Below are 22,960 nucleotides of genomic sequence, written 5' to 3'. Positions count from 1 at the left end.
TTATTTCAAAAATAATTTAATATCAATACCTGGGCCCTAGAAACTAAGGAGGGGGACCAAATTACTCATGTCTTTTTATAACAAACAATTCTATCTTCAACTCAGGTACAGATTTGTTCATTCCTTCTTTCTCTCTCTCATTTTTCTATGATTATCCATGAATACTAGACCGCAGGCCCTACCATTTCCACTGGCCTTCATTATTCTTTACTGCATGACACCAACATAAGTTGCACACAGCTTCTCTTCTGAACACTTGCACACTGCACTATTCTTATGACAAGGTGCCTAAAAATAGTGTTTCTGGTTGGCATTGGCATCTGGAGTCAGAGTTCAGACAACAAAATCTCTCAGCCTGCTTTTTAGGTGAATAAAATAGTAAATATTGGCTGTCAAATTTTTATTGGCAGAGGGTTCCCATGATACACAATGTGAGGATCATGTTGCAACGATCTAGGGCTGAGGCTTTGTAGATAGTGCTAGGAATGGTGAAACAAGGGCTTCAGCTGTGTTTTAAATGTTGTACCATAGTTTTCCTTTTTAATCAATCATTGTAAAGTTTTCTATCATTTGGGAATCATGGCAATATTCATTGGGACTGCCCTTTTGGAGATTAATTATTCCTAACCACCTACGAGGTATGGGATGATTGAAGAGGGCTGATGTGCCTTTATTTAAGAAGGGTTGCAAGGACAAGCCTTGTAAACCTAACACTGGTGGTGACTAAGTTACAAGAGAGGATATATCCACATTTGGAAAGACCAGGACTGATTGAGGATAGTCAGTAGTCTTTATGCATGGACAATCATCTTCCACAAATTCAATGGAGTGTTTTGAAGAGGTGACCTAGTGGTAGATGCTTCCTACATGGACTTTAGTAAAGCTTTTGACATGATTCAGCATGGTAGAATAGTTTGGAAAATCGGATCACATGGGATGCAACATAAGCTAGCCAATTAGATCAAAGCTGGCTTGTCGAAAGGAGCCAGCGATTGACAGAAAAGAGATTCTTTTCAGATTGGATGATTATGACCAGTGGTGTATCACAGGGATTGGTGCTGGGTCCTGTGTTATTTCTCATTTATATTACTGACTTGGATAACAATGTAGAAGGCATGATTTGTAACTTTTTGGTTGACTCCAAGTTTGGTAATATGGTGGACAGAGGAGAAGATTGTCTAAGTTTATAGCAGGATTTCGATTAACAGGGAAAGTAGGCCAAAGGATTTCAGATAGAATTTAACTTAGACAAGTGAAAAGTGATGCAATTTGGAAAGTTAAACTAAGACAGGGAATACACAGTGTTTGGCAGGCCCAGGGAATGCTGTAGAACAGAGATATCTAGAGGTACAAGTACATAGTTTCCTGAAAGAGGCAGCACAAGGTGGTGAAGAAGGTGTATGGCGCACTTGCCTTCATTGGACAGGTCCTCGAGTACAAGAGTTTGGGATATGATGTTACAACTATCAAAAATGTTGGTGAGACTGCACCTGAAATATTGTATGCAGTTCTGGTCGGCCTACAATACCATAGGAAAGATTCTGCTAAGACAACTCTGAAGGCTTTCACATGAATGTTTTTGAGACTGGGGAGTTTGAGTTACACGAAAAAACTAGACTGCTTGGGACTGCTTCCCCTGGAGTGAAGGAAACTGAGGGGTGAGCTTACAGAGGCTTATAAGATCATGAAAGCTATAGGTAAAGTGGATGGTCATAGTCTTTTCCCAGAGCAGAGGGGTCTGGAACTAAAGGATATAGATTTATAACATGAGAGGAGAAAGATTTAAAGGGCAGCTGAGGATCAAGTTTTCACACAGAGGATCCTGGGTATATGGAACGAGCTGTCAGATAAGGTAATAGACAGAAGTCTGAGAAGATAAAAGAAACACCATCTGCTTTGGAGAGTGGAAATCATGGTAAAAGATGAAAGGAGATATATTAAATGCATCGTGTGAAAAATCTTGTAATTGGAGCAGAGGTGATATAGATGTAGAAACTAGGAGATTGGAATTGAGTATATTTAGGTTGGAAAGACATGCTCAAGATAGCTATGGGAATCAGTGCGTTCATAATGGCTATTGACCATCAACCTATGCCCTGAAATGAAAGTAGAGATATTGCGAGTGGGAAAGAAAGAGTTGGATATGGACCAGGAGAAAGTGAGAACAGGATAAAAATTAGCAGCAGAGGGATCAGTGCAGGAAGCAGCAACAATCAATGTATCCAGCGAAAGAATTGTGGAAGGGGATCTGAGTTGGATTGTACCAAAGATTATTCTACCTATCTAATGGAAGAGACAAACATGACTTGTCTGCACATGTGCACCTAACTGGCAATATACAAGCAAGAATCAGGACAAGGGCGATTCCTAATGTAATTGGAATTGGTCACTTAGTCCAAAGGGTTATAGTTATGGCACTTGATTGGCTGGTGAGGAAAGGTGATCTGTGTGGCTGTATGGCTGGAGAGATACGTGAGGTTACCTTCCATGGCTAGTTTTATAATGGTGGTGCACTGATTTTATTTTAAAAAAATAATCCACTAACAAAATCAGAAACTTTGGTGCTATAATGACTGGTAGTAAGGAAGGTCACATCAGGTATAATTTTACTTATCAATAGAGAGTACAAGAGCTTGCAGTGCAGGGATGCCAAATCATTGGTCTTGAACTCTTTCAATGATCCAAGTTTGAAATTCTTAAGAAAGAACCCAGAGTCCCTGACCCGAGCCAATCTTATGGCCATAACTTTACTGGAGGCTTGCTGGAACTGCTGCAGATTTTTTTCAGTCTGAGTATACAGCATGCACATCCTGTCCACAAAAATTACTTCCTGTGACTTTTTGTATGTCAATATTTACAATGAAGACTTCCTTTATAAACATGTGAAATGGAACTTTTATGTAAACATTTTATATTGAGAAAACATTTCACTGATAATTCAACTAAGTCATTCAAAATGCTTGTAAAATGTCATCTGTCATTTTGCTCACAATAACAAAAAGGTTCTGATGTTCAATATATAGTTTTAAATAACATTTTAGATGACAGATTTCACAATGTTTTCTGGCAAGAGTAAAAAAACTGAATAACTGAAAGTAAATTTAGAAATAACTACAGAAATTTGAACCTGCTCCACCCACTGTGGAGGGGGCAGATCCTACAATCCCAAAGTTCAGTGAAGTGTTAAGTCATACCAGCCCTAAATCAATGGCCTGATCTGACCTATTCCATTCTCAGAATTGGACTATGATAAATTGGAGTCAACGCATCTGCCTGTACAGGTAGGCTTTGAGATATGTAAAAGGTTTCATACTGAGAACCACTGTAAAAAGATTTTTCCATCAGTCAGAAATGAACGATTTCAATGAGGGTTGATTAAAATGAATATTTATTTATTGTCTTTTTCTGTGTAGTTCAGAATCAGCATATCCCACGACCATGGCTAGCTTTGATGGCCTTAAAGTATCAGTGGATGTTATATCAACACACACAAAATGCTGGTGGAACGCAACAGGCCAGGCAGCATCTATAGGAAGAAGCACTGTCGATGTTTCGGGCCGAGATCTTTCATCAGGAAGTCCTGATGAAGGGTCTCAGCCTGAAATGTCGACAGTGCTTCTTCCTATAGATGCTGCCTGGCCTGCTGCATTCCACCAGCATTTTGTGTGTGTTGCTTGAATTTCCAGCATCTGCAGATTTCCTTGTGTTTGCATTTTTAATGGGTGTTATATTGTTTAATAAGTTATTTTACAAGTGTCAATAGAAGAGATTGTCTTGCCATATTCCAAAGTGAGTCTCTTACTTGGTCTGTCACTGTAAAACTAACAGTCTATGTTTTTAACAGACAATGACATTGGTAAGAATACTACAGTCATATTTCATGGAAACAGATTTTTTTTTGAAAACAGGTTGCCTTTTGAATAACCAAGCTCTTAACCTGTTCAAAAACTTCCAAAGAAGCTGGCCTATCTTGAAGAATTCCTTAAAAATTCTGGGAGAATTTGTATTAAGTTGGATTTCTCTGTCAGGTCTTCTGTAACCCAGAGAGCCTAATGTAACTAGTGAGTAATTTGGGTTGAAGTTTGCACTTTCTGTACCACCAAGCAGCCCTGGATACCTGCTTTCCTGCAGGTGGAAAATGGTCTGATACAAAGGAGTTTGGTACTTTGAGATACAGAAGATAAAGTTTAGAAAGTTAATTTCAATCTGGCAGGTTGATTCCTGATGCTTGGTACTATTCCAATTAGCTTTTTGTCATTATTGGCAATTGCCTGTATAAATGGAAATAATAGAAATCTGTATCTTTTCTACAAATTCACCTGGTGGGGGAAATTAGCCAGTTTAAATGTTTTGCATCAAGCCTTGTCTCATTAAATGTTAGCTTGCCTATCAGACAAAATTCAGGGCTTCAGATTCAGATCACAGGGACATTACCAGTGATTCAGAAAACAAATAGATAATGTTAGACAATCTGAGTCAAATTTTACAAAAACAAGAGGCTTTGACTCCGATGAGCTAAATTTGATAAAACTGAATCTACAAAGAAATTAAATAAGCAAATCAGATCAGATACCTCTTCTAGGTCCACTGCCAATTCTGCACTAGCCTCCTACAAGGTTCAAGGTGTATAGAAAATGCAAGAGAACACTTCGGAGGAATATCAGAAGGGCTAAAAGACAGCATGAGGTTTCTCTAGCAGACAAGGTGAAGGAGAATCCCAAAGGGTTCTGCAGATATATGAAGAGTGAAAGGATAGTAAGGGACAAAATTGGTCATCTATGCATGAAGCCAAAACAGATGGGGAAGATCGTAAATGGATGTTTTTTGGATCTGTACTTACTTGGGAGATGGACAGAGTCTAGAGAACTGAGGCAAAACAGCAGGTAGGTCATGGACCTTATATGGATTACAGAGGAGGAGGTGATTTCTGTCTTGAGACAAATTTGGGTGGATAAATTGCCAGGGCCTGCCAAGGTATTCTCTCAGACTTAATGCGAGATTAGTGCAGAAATTGCAGGGGCCCTAGCAGAGGCATTTAAAATATCCTTAGACATGGGTGAGGTGTGGGAGAATTGGTGGATAGCTCCATTGTTTAATAAGACTGTTTAAGAAAGACTCTAAGAATAAGATGAGAAATCATAGGCCAGTGAGCCTGACATGAGTAGTGGGAAAGTTATTGGAAGGTATTCTAAGGGACTAGATATAAATATATTTAGATAGACAGGGACGGATCAATGATATTCAACATGGTTTTGTGCATGGTGGGTTGTGTCTAACCAATCTTACAGATTTTTTCAAGGAGGTTACCAGGAAAGTTAATGAAGGAAAAGCAGTGGATGTTGTCAAGATGGAATTTACATGGAAAGCTGGTCAAGAAAGTTCAGTTGCTTGGTATTCAGGATAGATAGTAAATTGATTTTAACATTGGCTTTGCTGGAAAAGCCAGAGAGTGTTAGTAGATAATTGCCTCTCTGACTGTCTGTGACCAGTGGTGTGCCTCAGAGATCAGTGCTGGGTCCATTGTTGTTTGTCATCTATATCAATGATCTGGATGATTATGCAATAAAACAGATCAGCAAATTTGCAATGACACAAAGATTGGGGTGTAGTAGACAGTGGGGAAGCTTGCAGCTATCAAAGCTTGCAGCGGGATCTGGACCAGCTGGGAAAATGAGCAGAAAAATAGCAAATGGAATTTAATGTAGACAAGTGTGAGGTGTTGCACTTTGGGAGGACAAACCAGGATGGGACCAGTGAACGACAGGGCACCGAGAAACACAGTAGAACAGAGGGATCTGGGAATACAGATCCATAATTCCCTGTAAGTGGCATCAAAGTAGATGGGTTCATAAAGATAGGTTTTGGCACGTTGGCCTTTATAGATCAAAGTACTGAGTGCAGGAGTTGAAATGTTAATTTGAAATTGTATAACATGTTGGTGAGGCCTGATTTGGAGTATTGTGTACAGTTTCGGTCACCTCCCTGCAGGAAAAAAATATCAATAAAGTTGAAAGGGTGCAGAGAAAACTTTCCAAGGATGTTGCCTGGACTTGAGGACCTGAGTGATAGGGGAAGGTTAAATAGCTTAGGGCGTTATTCCCTGGAGTATTGGAGAATGAGAGGAGATTTGCTAGAGGTATACAAAACTATGAGGTGTGCAGATAAGTGAGATACAAGCAACACGTACAAAATGCTGGAAGAACTCAGCAGGCCAGGCAGCATCCATGGGAAAGAGTACAGTCGACATTTCGGCTGAGACCTTTCAGCAGGACTGGAGAAGGAAAGCTGAGGAGTGGATTTAAAAGGTGGGGGAAGGGGAGTGAGAAACGTAAGATGATAGGTGAAACCTGAAGGGGGAAGGATGAAGTAAAGAGCTGGTAAGTTGATTGGAGAAGGAGATACAGGGCTGGACAAGGGGGCGACTGATAGGAAAGGACAGAAGCCCATGGAAGAAAGAAAAGTGGGGAGGAACACCAGAGGAGGCAAAGGGCGGGCAAGGAGATAAGGTGAGAGAGGGAAAAGGGGTTGGGAAATGGTGAAGGAGAGCTGGGGAGTAGATTTAAAAGGTGGCAGGAGGGGAGAGGGAAGCACAAAGTGATTGGTGAAACATGACAGGGGTGGGATGAAAACAGAGGAGTAGATTTAAAAGGTGGGGGGAGCGGAGAGAGAAACAAGCTGAGAGTAGATTTCCAGCATCTGCCGATTTTCACTTGTTTGTGGAAGGTAAATACAAGCATGCTTTTTCCACTGAAATGGGTAAAAGTAGAACCAGAGATCACGGTTAAGGGTGAAGGGTAAAGTGCTTCGGGGGAACATAAGGGGGAAGTCAGAGGGTGGTGCAAGTGTGGAACAAGCTGCAAATGGAAGTAGTAGTTACAGCTTTGATTTCAACACTTAAGAGAAGCGTGGATAAGCACATGGATGGGAGATGTATGGAGGGCAACGGTCCAGGTGCAGGTAGATGGGACAAGGCAGAATAATAGTTTGGCATGAACTAAATGGGCTGAAGGGCCCGCTCTGTGCTGTAGTACTCTATGACTCTATGAGAGGGAAATGAAGAGCACATTGCTTCCATCTGTTTTGCTTAGAGCCAACTAGAAATAGGCTGGCACTATTCCTCCCTGACAGAAAATATATCAGAAGTGATAAGTGATTTTAAAAAAATTTGGAGTCCTAATAGTAGGGAAGGCCAGTCTATTTCTTGCTACCATCTCCTTGATCTACACCGTTACCATGAAATCTTGCTTATGGCACGCACACTTTGAATTAGATCCATTGTATCTATGATTTGTGCAGCCTGCAGATGAACCATAGATGGACAACATTATGGCATGCTTTACTGAGGCAACCAACCTCTCTTGATAAGGTCAGGAGTCAGTTTGATCCTTGGAGTGACACTGAAACACTCTCAGAATAACACAGAAGAGAAGGCTTTGAAAACCCTGCTTGTTTTTATGTTTGCGTTTGTGCTTTGCTGACACTGCAAAGTCCAGAGGAGAGCAATACAGAGAACAGCTGCTTTTCAGCTTCAAATAATCTTGCCTGTTCAGATCAGGGGGAGGACGGGGTCTAAAAATTGATGAATTATGGAGCTGTTGCTGGTACTGCCTGAACAAGCTCACTTTGATTGAAGCCTTGCTTTTATTTGGCACACTGTTATTTAACGGAGGCATAGAGTATTCCAGACCAATAGTTCAGATGAATTCAGCCCATTCGTTTGCCTTTTCTTCTGCGTGGTTGGATGTGTGCCTCACTCCAGCTGAACTGTAGGGTTTTTCTACTATTTTCTTTCTGTAACAAAAAACTGTGTGAAGGCTGCAGAAAAGCACCGGTATTTCACCAACAAATATATATTACCTCGACGCATTTCCCCAGGGAAACCATAACACCTACTGTCCTCCCATGCAAGAGTGAAAACAATTTAAATTTATTAAACCTTACTCTTGACTCATGGTGAGATCTCCTTTCCAATGGTGAGACCAGCTTCAGCTTTACTGAGCACTTCTCTTTATCAATATGAATGTAATCCTAAGCTTTCACTAGCTATATAGAACAGAAATAGGCCATTCTTTCTATCACATCTGTGTTGATTACCAGGTCCCTAGCTATACTCATCCGGCTCAGTTCAAAAGCCTTCTAAACCCTGGTGTTTCAAGTGCAGATCTAAATATCTCTTAGATGTTGTGAGAGAGTCTGTCTCAACTCACCTCTCAGACAGTAGCTTCCAGATTTCAACCCTTCCTCGCTCCACCTCCCATTCTAACCAATTTTACGGGGGCACCATTGTTGTACCTGACCTGCTGCAACACCATTTGGTAAGGGAACTGCAAGGCATCCGACCACAAGACCCTACAAAGGATTGCAAAGACTGCTGATAGGATCATTGGAGACCCTCTTCCACCCATCTGAGATATTTATCAGGAGCACTGCATATACAGGGTTCATAGCATTGCCAATGATCCCTCCCATATGTCCAATAATCTCTTTGTCCCCATGTTATCAGGCAGGAGGTACCATAGCACTAGGACCAGGACTGTTAGGATTGAAAACAACTTCTTCCCCCAGTCCACGAAACTACTAAACTCCCTGCACCACCCAAGTCTCATCATGTATTAAGTGCCAGTAGCATTATACTGTTTACTTGTTGTGTTGTCATAAATGCACCTTATTATTTGTTAATCTATTTATTACAATATTACTTTATGTACTTTGTGTGTCAGTTACGTATATGTACTGTAATATTCACCTTGGTCCAGAAGAACATTGTCTTATTGTACATGTAGATGGTTGAATGAGCTTAAACTGAATCCATAGTTCTAGACTTTTGGACAGCAGATGTTGTCACTTACAGTTCGTCTCATTTCATTTTTTTGTCCCCTTACTTACCCTATGAGTTTCATATTTTGCCTTACTGCATAATATTTACCTTACCCAGAATTTAGGGCTGGTGGGGGGGGGGGGGGGCTCTGATTACATTTGTTCCTTTACAACAGGAAAACCACTCTGTCCTAAGATCCAGGTACCATTCTGTCCTGAATGTTGATTTGAATATGTAGTATCTTGACACGATGTATCAATACCAACAAGAAAGGAATTTGATAACATTCAGATTTGAGGGAAATTGACTCACAGTAAACAACAACATCTTTTGAAGTCTCATAAACCAGCATTGAGAGTGTTACAAGAATCACCCCTTGTAATAATGATCAGGGAGGCATCTGTAGTTCTTTCTGGCCAATCGATATCTATTCTGGGAAATCTACATCTGTAATACAAAATTAGCATTTCTGGTCTCAGTAGTATCTCATATCTGTTTGTTAGTCTACAATGATACATTTTGTCCACCATATTACAAAGAGAATAAAACTATATTCAAGTTGGATTCTGACCATGTGGCATGAAATATGGATGAAAAGTCCTGTAGTCTTACTCCATTTGATTTATTTTATTGCTGGGATTTTAAAAGTGTCAGCAGGAAATAAGAACACTTGACCCAAAATAAGTTCAGAACAGATCAAACTATACTTTTTGAATAATATATTGAATATATTAAATGTATATTAATTGAACTCTAATAGCCTTAAAGACGAGTCAAAAATTATGATAGAAGTTTATGAAATACAAGAGACTTGATAAAGTTTCTGGTTGCGAACCTTTCCCCATGTTATTGATAGATTGCAGTAGATAGATTACATTGTAGGAAAAGACAGGGCAGCCTGAATGCCCTCAGGCAGTAGGAAGTGGGGTTATGGATTCCAGCACCATAATGATTTAGGGATGTTTATTGAACACCTTGCTTTACTCTGAGCAAACCTCAACACTGGCTTTCTACCGGAACTAGAGCAAATGATTTATAGTAGCAGGACACTGCCAAGGGTGCAACTACAGTGCAGATATAGTGTAAAGTTTACTCTGAAGAGCACTGAGTTAATGAAACATTAGTGATGATAGTAATTCAGCTCCTAAAACAAATGGGTTCAATGACATTTAGGCTGTTGCTCCAAGGAGTTATCACCATTCAGTATTTAATAAAAAATTAGTTGGTGGCACGTTAACAGGAAACATGATCATATAAGCATCCTGCAGTGCATAAAAGACATTGTGAAAAGCAATCTCATGCCATGTAATGCCTTTAGAAGAGATGCAATAAATTAGTAATGCCATAAATTCTCTTTTGGATTTAGTGGGGTCAGTGGTATAGAAACATTCAGAAAGCTTTATTTTTTGGAAGTGACAACTATTATGTTGACTTTAAAAAAAGGTGTAACACAATGTCATTGTGATTTACGCTGAAATGTGTCATCTTTCTGGACATTCAAAGTGACAGAAATCAAGCTTTTTAAACAAAGTCTCAAAAGCCTAAGCAAACTATTTAAGTTCAGGATCCTGTTATGTTTAAATGAAGCAGGTATTTGCTTTGTTACCTAATGTGCACCAGGTCACTTTTTTTGTCCAGGAAGCAATCCTGGTTGATTCTCTTTGGGTCAGGTTTGGATGCTGAAAATGTAATACACATCTGATTTTGAACCTTTGATTATTAATACAGCTGATTTTTTTCTGGGACCTTGAGCAATTCAAATTCAAATTAATTTCAGACTTATCTCTTCCTCTCTATCATTTGCAGAACCAATTCACAAACATCTGAAACACCCTAACATCTGAACAGGAAAGGCTTTTGAGCCCATTGGTTGGCCATTTCTGCAATGGCCCCTGCCAGAGCTTCTTTTAAAAGTGTCCCTATTTGCTCAGGGCTATCTCTCAATACAATATATCCCTATTGACAAAATTATGGTCTAGATTTGCCTTTTAAATTGACTGGCAAATTTCAATGACTTCAATGATCTAATAAAACTGAAATTTCTTTGTAAATAAAATTCAGTATCTACTTTATATTAAGCAGAAGGTCAAATATTTTCAAACTGCTCAAAAGTAGCAACCTGAACCTCCCAATTTCAATAAAAGATCCAAAGCAATAAACGACATCAGCAGATCAATGCCCAGTGATCCGGAAGAGGCACAGAACCTGTCTGTCAGAATTCTGTTCCGTGCAACTGTTCTCCGGTGAGTGGACAGAAAGTGGAATACCTCACATTTAGTGTGGATTTTTAATACTGTCTACCTCCTATCCAACAATTATATTTCTGAACTACATGGATAACTTCTCTTAATAAATCCTTTTTGAACTTCATAGTGTTATGAAACCAGTAACTGGTTTCACTTACCAGCAAAGATAGATATGTCAGTTGAAGTCCAATGGTACTATTTTCAAAAGTTTTATTAATAAAGGGGCACAAAAATTAAGGTTAATACAAACATTCAGATAACATGCGTCAATACTCAATCTAAAACGCAGGTACATTAATAATCACTCAGAAATAAGCTCTTTCGTTGTCTAGGGTATAATACTGAGTCCAATTGGAAATATAAAGAGTCACTCTGAAGTCTGCAGGCTTTTCCCTTTTGGTTTCACGTGTTGGAGAGAGAGAGAGATAAACGGAAAAACTTGCCCAAAAACATCCGTGGAATCAGGGGAGCGATCTTCCCCGTTGTTAGTTAAAAGCGATCTTCCGTTGGTTCCAGCCACAAACCCCGCATTCGGAATTTAACGCACGTGGCTTATTTCAAAATGGCTTCCCGTTCCCACGGGAAGCGTTATCGTGCTTCTTGGTGTCTCCTTGGTGCGTCTGAGGGTCGTCCTCTTTCAGACCCTTCTTTATACTGCCTCACGGGATCTCAGGTGTCAATCAGGTTGCAGGTGATGCAATCTCTCTCTCAACCAGCCCACTTTGCCCGAGGGCTTTACAATGTCCCTGCGAGTTGGCACGTCTGCAGTTCCCAGGTGTCTCCTGAGAACAATGCCACAGTCCCCAGCTTTTGTCCCAGTGGAATGCGGTATCCAGCACGTCGCTGTCTTTCCATTTCCTGTGTCCATTCAGCCTGTCTCTCTCTCTCTCTTGCTCTCTCTCTCGGGTCATTGACCCCCCTTTTCACTAGGGCTCTTGCAATTCTCCCAAAGGAGGGGGCTGGTATCATAACACCTCCCCTCTTAAAAAGGTTTTTACCAGCGGTTAAAACCCAGAGTGGTACAGTCTTTCAGAAATTTTGAATCTAATACAATACAGAAGCTTTTCTTTTCACTACAGAGTAATACAGTTATACATTCAAGTCAGCATCTAAACAGTTAACAAGTACAGTGCCCCTTTAGTTAATATCTTTAACATCTTAATATCTTAAAGTCTTGTAGCATCAGACTTCAATTCAATAACCACCTATTTATTTATTGTTTTCAGCCACAAAACTGCGGATGTGTGATCTTAGCTTAGGTGCATCTACAAAAGTTTATGCGAATACTAATCGTTTCGGTCGGTTTACTTCGCCGGCAGGTCTCCAAAGGTCTGTCTTTATTATTCACAGGCTTTGGCGCAACCCGTAAAACCTGCTTTGCTGTTTAAAAAAAATGGCATCCCCATTAACCGTCACCTCTTTTCTGGCGAGTCCCCCCGTTGGGACTTTGAGTAATTTGGCGTGGTGAACTCCCGCCCGCCTCGTTCATCGGGGCTATTTTTTCAACACCATGCCCCAAACTGTCAAGACCCTTCAGGCTATTTGTTTTTAATTCCAACTCCTCTTTCAGGTAGCATTTCGAATGCAACCTCTTCACACCCCACCCTGGCGTAACAATAGAGTGGGGGGCCCCGCTATTTCCCGACTCACTCTGTGAGCGATCTGCCAGGTTTAAAATTTCTTCCTTCGACTTGGGAACTACAGACTTTCCGTTTCCTTCAATAACAATCCTCATTCCCCCCTTAAATTCGGCATTAACCTTGGCCCCACTCTCGAATACAAACACCGTGGAACTCACACTTCCCACGGTTACCAAGGTTAACCCTTTTCCTACTGAACCAACCCTATCTGATCCACAAAGACGGCCGCCCCGTCCCCCTGAATCAAACACCTCAGACTTCCCCTGAGCTCTGTTACCAGGTTCAGCACCACGTGCGCCCCCATCTTGGACACACTCAAACGGGACATTGGCCCCTTCCAGGCTTTCAATACCCGTACCTTTTTCAAATTCTAACGTCCCCCGATCCTTCCAGCTACTCTCTAGGCAGCCCCCCGTTGGGGAAGGCGCAACCCTGCGAGCTGAAACAACCTCCTCGGCCATTTCAGCTGACTTCTCCACAGCAAGGATACCCTTCCTCTCTAAGACTGCCCTCATTTCACTCTCGGGACCATCGAGAACACCTTTAGAACTCTGAACTTCTTCAAACAATTCTGCCAAACCAGACAGATTAACCATGTCCAACTCTGGACATTTTAACAACTTTATCCGTTTCTCAACTTTAGTTCCTACCTCTAGGACCTTTCTCTTCACTAAGGGCAGGGCTATTTCCTCTCCCTTACCCCCTTTTACTATACTGCTTTCTGTTTTACCACCCTCGGAACCCTCATGGTACAGGGTCGGTAAAAACATCTTGGCCAGATTACTGCTGGCCCGATTTAAACTGCTCTCGTTCTCAGCTGCTTTTCTCGACAGGCTGGGAGTGACCGCGCATGCGCGATAGCTTTGGGACTCTAGGGGCGGGGCCACCGCACTCGCCAGTCTGCGGGTCGGCATCATAGCTGCCACCGTTTCAAAAAACAAGAAATAACTATCAACATCCGTCTCTTCGAACGGAGGTACTACTCTCAGCTCCCGACTAACATTAAACCGCTCTCTCCTTAGCTCCTCCCTCTCTCTTTCTCTCCCCGCTGCCGCTCTCTCGGCTGCTGCTAACTCTCTGATCCGAATTTCATGCTGTCTTTGCCTCCCAGCTTGATCCTGCTCGTTTTCCCTCTCTAACCCCTTCGCCAAATTTAACAAGTCTGATTTGGTGCTCATAAATTCACACACGTCCATCTTTGCTGGTTTTTCTGTCTGGCTACCTGCGTACCAGATCCAAATTAATTTTTTTTTGACTTACAATCCCGATTGACTGACCTCCCCCTTTTTGGTGTCAAATCCCGGACGAGCCCCCACTTGTTATGAAACCAGTAACTGGTTTCACTTACCAGCAAAGATAGATATGTCAGTTGAAGTCCAATGGTACTATTTTCAAAAGTTTTATTAATAAAGGGGCACAAAAATTAAGGTTAATACAAACATTCAGATAACATGCGTCAATACTCAATCTAAAACGCAGGTACATTAATAATCACTCAGAAATAAGCTCTTTCGTTGTCTAGGGTATAATACTGAGTCCAATTGGAAATATAAAGAGTCACTCTGAAGTCTGCAGGCTTTTCCCTTTTGGTTTCACGTGTTGGAGAGAGAGAGAGATAAACGGAAAAACTTGCCCAAAAACATCCGTGGAATCAGGGGAGCGATCTTCCCCGTTGTTAGTTAAAAGCGATCTTCCGTTGGTTCCAGCCACAAACCCCGCATTCGGAATTTAACGCACGTGGCTTATTTCAAAATGGCTTCCCGTTCCCACGGGAAGCGTTATCGTGCTTCTTGGTGTCTCCTTGGTGCGTCTGAGGGTCGTCCTCTTTCAGACCCTTCTTTATACTGCCTCACGGGATCTCAGGTGTCAATCAGGTTGCAGGTGATGCAATCTCTCTCTCAACCAGCCCACTTTGCCCGAGGGCTTTACAATGTCCCTGCGAGTTGGCACGTCTGCAGTTCCCAGGTGTCTCCTGAGAACAATGCCACAGTCCCCAGCTTTTGTCCCAGTGGAATGCGGTATCCAGCACGTCGCTGTCTTTCCATTTCCTGTGTCCATTCAGCCTGTCTCTCTCTCTCTCTTGCTCTCTCTCTCGGGTCATTGACCCCCCTTTTCACTAGGGCTCTTGCAATTCTCCCAAAGGAGGGGGCTGGTATCATAACAATAGTAAGTAGATATTCACATAAATTCTACCAAGAAGGAAAGATTTCAAAAATGTGACTGCCAATGTTATCAACCTAGGAGAGGTATCAATTACTGTCAAGAATGAACCCTTAGACTCCACAAGAACCTAATGCTGATAAGGACCTCATGCCCCTTTGGGTCTTTGCCAGATCTTCTTTCCAATTGTTTGCACTTTGTGGCACCTCTCCAGCATTCTGGGCCCACATGAACATGAATGCTGCTGACGTGGCTTTGTAGGGACAACCTGAGCATGCAAACAACCCCAATCTCTCCAATCAATAGCTTGGGACAATATCTGTAGATAGCTAGACTTTCAGCTCTGCTACATTTCTGTGGTGAAGCAGGAATCTTGGGACTTTTGGTTCCAAGCTGTTATAATCTATATCATCTGTTTCACAAGAATGGTTTGCAGCCTTCAGCTTCACTTTCTTGTGTGTAATAACAGCCTGTAGCTCCTACAAGTAGTGACTTACGGAAATTTAGTAATATGCATTTACAACCCTTTATAACATAATGCTGAGGTAACTTTGGTAGTAGATTTGCTCCCTGCCTTTGGCTTGAAGCCAAAATGAGGGGAATTTATGAAAGCTAGGATGTGAAACAAGTACTTGAATATTTTTTAGGATAGGGTCAGATAGATCTTTGAAAGCAAGAAGGTGAAAGGAGGTAGGTAGAAATGTGGGATTGAGAGTGAGGTTAAAGTCAGGTCAGCCATAATAATGGAATAGGTTTGAGGGACAGATTTTACATCAACTTTATATCTTTGCAGCTTCCTACAGTATATCCCTTTACATTACAAGCAAAGTAACAAAGTAATGGGATTTACTCTTTGCTGCATTGCGTCTGTTTAGTGATGGTTGTGGGCACAGGTTGATGGTATCATTAGGGTGTGTCCTTTGTTGGATAAACTTCAGATGTGGAAATGAGAAGAGGGTACACTAATGCCTGGTACAATTTTCTGAAGAGTGCTCTTTCACCTTGGGATATTTGTTTGCGTGATCTCTTCCAGGCTAACTTGGATTTTTTGCATGATTTGAGCATAAAATGCCTGGTGCCGTGTGATCTAATGCTAGGCATGTCAGTTGTAAATTGCATTGTCTGCCTCAAGAAAAGTCATGACTAGTATGACTACTTCAAGATGTTGAGTTTGTGTTTTGTTCAGCAGATGATCAGGACTGTGAATCCCACGACTGTCTGTTTGAATCCCGTTGCCACAGCTGAGCCAGTTTTGTTAGTACTCAGCTTTGCTGTTATGTGAGATGCTTCTGACAGCAAAGTGTTTCACCTCAAGGACAGAAAGCCATAGCACTTCATTTTCTTTTACTTCAATCATCTTCTTTTGGTTAAGCAGAGTGACATTGATGGTTGTCACGAAAATGTTGCTTGGTAGAATGCCTCATTATAAAAATATGAAAGGATATCAGAAGCTTTTTTCGGATATATAAAAAGTAAAAAAGAGGCAAGAGTGGACAAAGGTCTGCTAGAAATGACACTGGAGAGGTAGTAAAGGGGGATAAAGAAATGATGGACAAACTGAATAATGATTTTGCATCAGCCATCACTGCACTATGCCAAAAAATTGAAATGTCAGTGGAGAATAAGTGAGTGTGGTTGCTATTACTAAGGAGAAGGTGCTTGGGAAGCTGAAAGGTCTGAAGTTGGATGAGTCACCTGGACCAGATGGACTGCACCCCAGGGTTCTGAATGAGATAGTTAACCCAATTGTGTAGGCATTAGTAGTGATCTTACAAGAAACACTAGACTCTGTAATGGTTCCAGAGGACTGGAACATTGCAAATGTCACTCCACTCTTTAAGAAAGAAGTGAGGGAGAAGGAAATATTAGATCTGTCTGTTGGAATTCTTTGAGGAAATAACAGGCTGGATAGGCAAAGAAATAGATGTTGTTTACTTGGATTTTGAGAATGCCTGTGATATGGTGCCACACGTAAGAAAGATAAAATGGTATTATGGGAAAGATACTAACATAGACAGAAGACAGGCTGAATGCCAGAAGGTAAAGTGTGTTAATAAAGAGGGCCTTTGCTGGTTGGCTGCTGGTGACTACTGGTGTTCCACAGGGGTTGGTGCTGGATCTGCTTCTTTTCACATTATATGACAGAATTGATGGCTTTGTGGCCAGGTTTGCGGTTAATACAAAGATAGGTGGAGAGGTAGGTAGTGCTGAGGAAGCAGGGAGTCCAAGTAAGGACTTGGACAAATTAGGAGGATAGCAAAGAAGTGACCGAAGGAATACAGTGCAGGAAAATGTATGGCTGTGCACTTTGGTGGAAGGAATAAAGGCATAGACTAATTCAGAATTAGAGGTGTGTGTTTTGGGAGTCCTAGTGCAGGATTCCCTAAGCTAACTTGCAGGTTGAGTCGATAGTAAGGGAGGCAGATGCATTGTTAGCATTCATTTTGAGAGGGCTATAAGGAAAAAGCAAGGATGTAATGCTGAGGCTTTTTAAGGTATGGTCAGACCACACTTAAAGTATTGTGTGCTGTTTTGAGCCCCAATTTATTCCTTCTACAAAGTGCATGACCATACACTTCCTTACATTATATTCTATTTGCCACTTCTTTGCACGTTCTCCCAATCTGTCCAAGTCCTTCTGCAGACTCCCTGCTTCCTCAACACTATCTGTCCCTCCACCTACAGTCCTGTGCAGAAGTCTTAGGCATCCTCGATTTTTGTTTTAATATGGTTTCAAGTTGTATAGCCTCTTCAAATCCCTGATCTCATCATCATTGAGGCTGTCTGGGGATTACCTGGAGAGGCAGAAGCAAGTGAAACTGCCAAAGTCCACAGATAAACTGTGGCAAGTTCTCCAAGATGCTTGGATCAACCTACCAGCAGATTTTCTTATAAAACTGCGTGACTGTGTACCAAAGAGAATTGAAATAGTTTTAAAGGCAAAGTTGATCACACAAAATATAGATTCAATTTAGTTTTTTTACTGCTTGCTGCACTTTACAGTATTCTTTTTAATATTTAGAAACTTTTCATTATTGTTGAAAGCATCTTTGCTTTACAGATTTATTTTACATTTGCCTAAGACTTTTGTACCTTTCTATTGTCCGCAGACTTGGCCACAAAGCCATTAATTCTGTCACCAGATCATTGACATATAATGTGAAAATAAATGGTCCCATCACTTACCCCTGTGGTCATTGGTAGCCAACTAGAAAAGAGTCCATTTATTCCCACTCTTAGCCTCCTTCCGGTCAGCCAAATCTTCTAACCATGTTAATGTTTCCACTCTGGGGAGAAAGATACTGGCTGTCTACTCTATCTATCCCTTTCGTAATCTTATACACCCCGATCAGGTCTCCCTTCAGATTCTGCCGCTCTAGAGAAAATAACCCAAGTTTGTCCAACCTCTCCTTATAGCTCATGCCCTCTAATCCAGGCAGCATCCTGGTGAGTCTCTTCTGCACTCTCTCCAAAGCCCCACACCCTTCCTGTAATGGGGTGACCAGAACTGATGCAATACTCCAGAAGTAACCTGACCAGAGTCTTATAAAGTTGCAATGTGATTTCTAGTCTCCAGCCTGTGGAGGGCCATGATTCCGGTGCAGGTCAATGGAAGTAGGCTGTTCCAATGGTTTGGCATGGACTAGATGAGCCAAAGGGCCTATTTCTGTGCTGTACTTTTCTATGACTCCATGACTCCAGTGTTTGATAGCTCTAGACCTGTATTGCTTGGAGTTTAGAAGAGTGAGGGAGGATTTCAATAAATCTTATCAAATATTGATAGGTCTGGAGAGAGTGGAAATGGAGAGGTTGTTTCCGATTTTCGAAGAACCTAGGACCAGAGGGCACAGCCCAAGAATAGAAGAATGTTGCTCCTTTAGAAAAGAGATGGGGAAGAACTTCTTTAACAGAGGGTGGTAAACCCATGAAATTTATTGCCGCAGATGGCTGTGGAGGCCATGTCATTGTTATATTTAAACCAGAAGTTGATAGGTTCTTGATTAGTAAGGGTGTCAAATGTCCTGGGGAGAAGGCAAGAGAGTTGGGATGAAAGAAAAAATAAATCAGCTATGACAAAATGGTGGAGCAGACTCGATGGTCTGAATGCTTAATTCTGCTCATTTGTCTTATGGTTTTATGGTTTTGTCCCACTTGAAGATCACTCGAAAGTGAGGGCTTTTCCTGCCATGGACTGGGCTGTATCCACCTCTTTCTGTAGGCTTTTCCGGTCTTGGGCATTGGGGTTTCCATACTAGGCCATGATGCAATCAGTCAGGATACTCTCCAACTGCGCATCCATAGAAGTTTGTCAAAGTTTTAGATGACATGCTGAATCAGTGCAAACTTCTAAGAAAGTGGAGGTGCTGCTGTTCCTTCTTTGAAATCCCTTTACGTGCAAATCCTCTGACAGATCCTCTGATATAAAGCCGAAATCATGCAAATAATTTTTTCTGGTTCTGCTTAATCAACTTAGTTATACGTTCTTATGGCCACCCAAATTATTGAAAATGCACGTGGAATAAATCAAACAACTTCTTAAGATAATATCTTGCAACACTTTGCAAGTTATTATTCAAGGAAGTGAATAATAACTTTGATGTTAATTATTTAATGGTTTGAGATAGCTTATTTTTCTCGCCTGTTCCTTCCCAACAAAATGTGTTTCATATCTTTCATTCTATCCACTTTGCAGTCCTTCCATTGCCTGAATTCCATATATTCAATCTCTATTGTGTAGTTGTTGTGTTCATTCTAGTATGCAACTTAGACCCACCCCTATGCTGTATGTATTTACAATGTGTGGCTCAGCAGTTCAATCGAGCTTTAGCCATCAAAAAGTAAAGCAGGGTGCAAGCAGCATCACATTTCTTGAGGATTTTGTAAACAAGGATTCAGCCTTATTGGTCTCCCATCCCTCATTCTACCTGGATATTGGTATCCTGTGACTGGCATTTTAGTCTGACTTTCTAACAGATCCTTTATTAATGTGAACAACCTTATAGACATATTTCATGATCTTCTGAGCAAAAGTTCAAACCAGAACTAGAGGTGCTTGTTAATTTATTTTTGTTTGTTTTCTTTAGTATAAATGTTAATTCACATCATTAAAAAAGTAAGTAATTTAAATTCACAACTCTCTTGGCAAGTTAGTGACAATAGAGCTGCCATCAGACAGCAAGTCAATGTGACAGTTGCCATTTGCAGAACCATATGCAGCATTTTTATGACATCATTTCTGCGGGTTATTAAGAAATATTTTGCAGTTAATGAGCGGGAACTCTATGTCATGTAATGAAAAACAGATATTTCCTCTTTAAAGTCATACAGACACCAATTTGGCCGTTTTCATACAGTATATATTATGTGAATCAGGAAAACATTTGGAACTTAGAACCAGTTTCAGTACCAGATGTAAAGGCAAAATGTCAGTGAATACACATGGCATTTAGTGAGGGCAACCATAGCTTCTATTAGGAACAGAAGGCACATTTGTTGACATTATGGGTACTGCCTTATTGGTATTTATCTTCAAGCTATTTAACTCATGCAATTAAAATGAGTTCTGTTTAATCCAACATCCCAAGCCAATGTTTTGGTACATTGACCAGAAGTTGATTTGTTTCTCAGTGTGACCTATGTGTGCCAGAAACAATTCTCACAGAGCTACAGGTCCAGGTAACAACGGACTTGTTCTTTAAACACTCGAGGCCGGTGAGCTGCACGCACCTGCTGGATCAGCAGAGAGAGCCCATCTGTTCAAGTTCTTGCTCACTGCATCGTTGACTGCAGCTCACAGAAAGGAATTGTAAAGATATTGGAGAGTGATCCAGGGAGAACGGAGCCAGCGATTGACACGGTGATAGAGAGAGGCAGGGAGGTAATCAGGAATTGGGAAATATGCAAAGTGAGACTGGCAGTGATCTGTGATACCAAAGTGAATCCTGATGGATCAGCCCTGGCTGTCTTGTTCCAAAGTCATTGAAAGAAAGGGTGGTGCCAATCATGTTTTAATGAATATAATTAACTGTGCATTCAGTGCAAAGCAGCTTTGCATTGGAGATGCCAAGAAGTCATTTGCACCTATTCTACCTACATGTGCAAGTAGTCTAATGCTTTTTTAGTAGGTGTGCACCAGACTGTCTCTCTGCCACTGGGGCGATGTCCCTTCACCCCGATGAGAGCGTCATTCCTGTCTGAAATGTTCAGATTCAGATTACTTGTTCAAAACTTATCAGTGAAGTGCATCGTTTGAGTTAACACCCAACACACCAAACGATGGGCTGGGGGCAGCCTGCAAGAGTTGCCACACAGTCCGGCACCAGCCTAGCATGCCTATTATGCTCAGCAGAAAAACACAACCAGCAACAACAAAACAAACCAACAGCAGTAAAGCAAGCCCCTTTCACACCTGCCCACATACTCATGCACCCAGGCAGGCCTCCAATCCCAAGACAGATCAGCACTGGGCCTCCAGTCCTTGGCCCCAGACTCTTAGGCTCACAGACATCAGGCCTCCGATATCCAGTCTCTGCACGGATTTGCAGACCCCCAGACACTGGGACTGTGCCCTCTCGACAAGTTGCCCAAGGGGGCTTTGACCTTTTGGCCTCTATCTCTGGATTCACTGACTTTGGTCTTTGAATTCTGGACCCACCAGCCTCTGGACCAGTCTGTGTCTAGTCTCCTGTTTTACTTTTAAAACAGGAGGACATTAACATCAGATATCACATGTCTCATCCAGTAAGGGATTTTCTTTTATACAACTACATCCATTAATTTGACAAGCTGTACCACCAAATATGACTCGTTGGCCAGAAGAAACTGCAGTCTGATCAAAGACAGGGGAAGCAGATAAGTCAGTTGTCTTTGTTTCCCCCATTTTGTGGACTCTGAACAGTTTCTTGCTCTGGGAAATCTAATAAGAGCAACTGAATGTGGCCACGGGAAGCTTCAGGTAATGATCTGCTAAATCTGAGACCATTCTCAAACAAATAGCCATTTGTTTTGTAAAGGGCATGGACTCTGAACTGATCCTTGCTCTGGGACAATCTAATCAGAGCACTATACCTGAGACCATTCTCAGAGGAGTAGGTACTTGTTACGTAAAATGCCAGACCTGCAATCAGTAATCTTGTTGGACTCTGTCTGGGTTGCCTCATTTAACTGGTTTGGACCAGTCAGGGTGTAAAGACACAAATACACAAGGCTGGGGTGGGAAGAGCCATGAAACAATGTTGGCTGTAGCCCCGTACAATGACCAGTAAGGAGGTGACACAGGTAGATCAGGTGACCTTGAGCCAATGGGATGAAGATCCAATGGTTCAATTGATGAGGAACAATATAAGACTCAGGAGCTCCAAATACGCAGGGGTGATAACTCTCCAGCAGCCAGAGGCCAAGCATCGGGGATAAGGATGACCCCACGGACACATGGAGATCCGGTCCACGAGGAACGTCTGGCCAGCGTAGACTCCTTTCCCAGGTAATATATTTTACTCTTCATTGAGTGTTCATGGAGGGTCAGGGATTCTAGTAGGGTGCACACAGAAACAGTTTGTGAACCCATGTGCTTTTTTGGTTGAAATGGTGAGGGCTGCTTGTCGTTGTATGCGGATTCTCTGAGCCTCACTGGTCACTGACGGGGTGATTCTTGTAACAGACTGATTGTCTATGTGAGTCAGAAGCTATTAATGTAGGAAGTGGAGCTGCAGCTGGAATTTCCCCTTCCTGGTTTTTGGCCAGTTGATAATGAAGACAATAAGGAAAGGAGAATGAAGCCTATTATTTGGGAAGATGGGTATCTTGTCTTGCTGCATCCCCTGTGAGGCCTGTGAACCTGAATCAGTAGGATTTCCTCACAAATCATTTCAGAACTGCTATCTGAAATTGCTTGAAGCCTGCCTGGCTGGTGGTACCTGGGATCTAATGATGTTGTAAGAGTTCAGTCCCATCTCAAATGGGCGTACTGTCAGAGTCCTGGTTCTGCTGCAGCCACCCATTCAGATGGACTTGAACGTAACCATGGTGACAATACTCCAGGTGCCCACTCCCAGGAATCTTCTTTTACTTTCTGTAGATGGGATGGTTGAAAGTTC

The sequence above is a fragment of the Hemitrygon akajei genome, chromosome 1 (genome assembly GCF_048418815.1).
Source record: "Hemitrygon akajei chromosome 1, sHemAka1.3, whole genome shotgun sequence".
Taxonomy (NCBI): domain Eukaryota; kingdom Metazoa; phylum Chordata; class Chondrichthyes; order Myliobatiformes; family Dasyatidae; genus Hemitrygon; species Hemitrygon akajei.
This window is presented reverse-complemented; position numbering follows the sequence as displayed.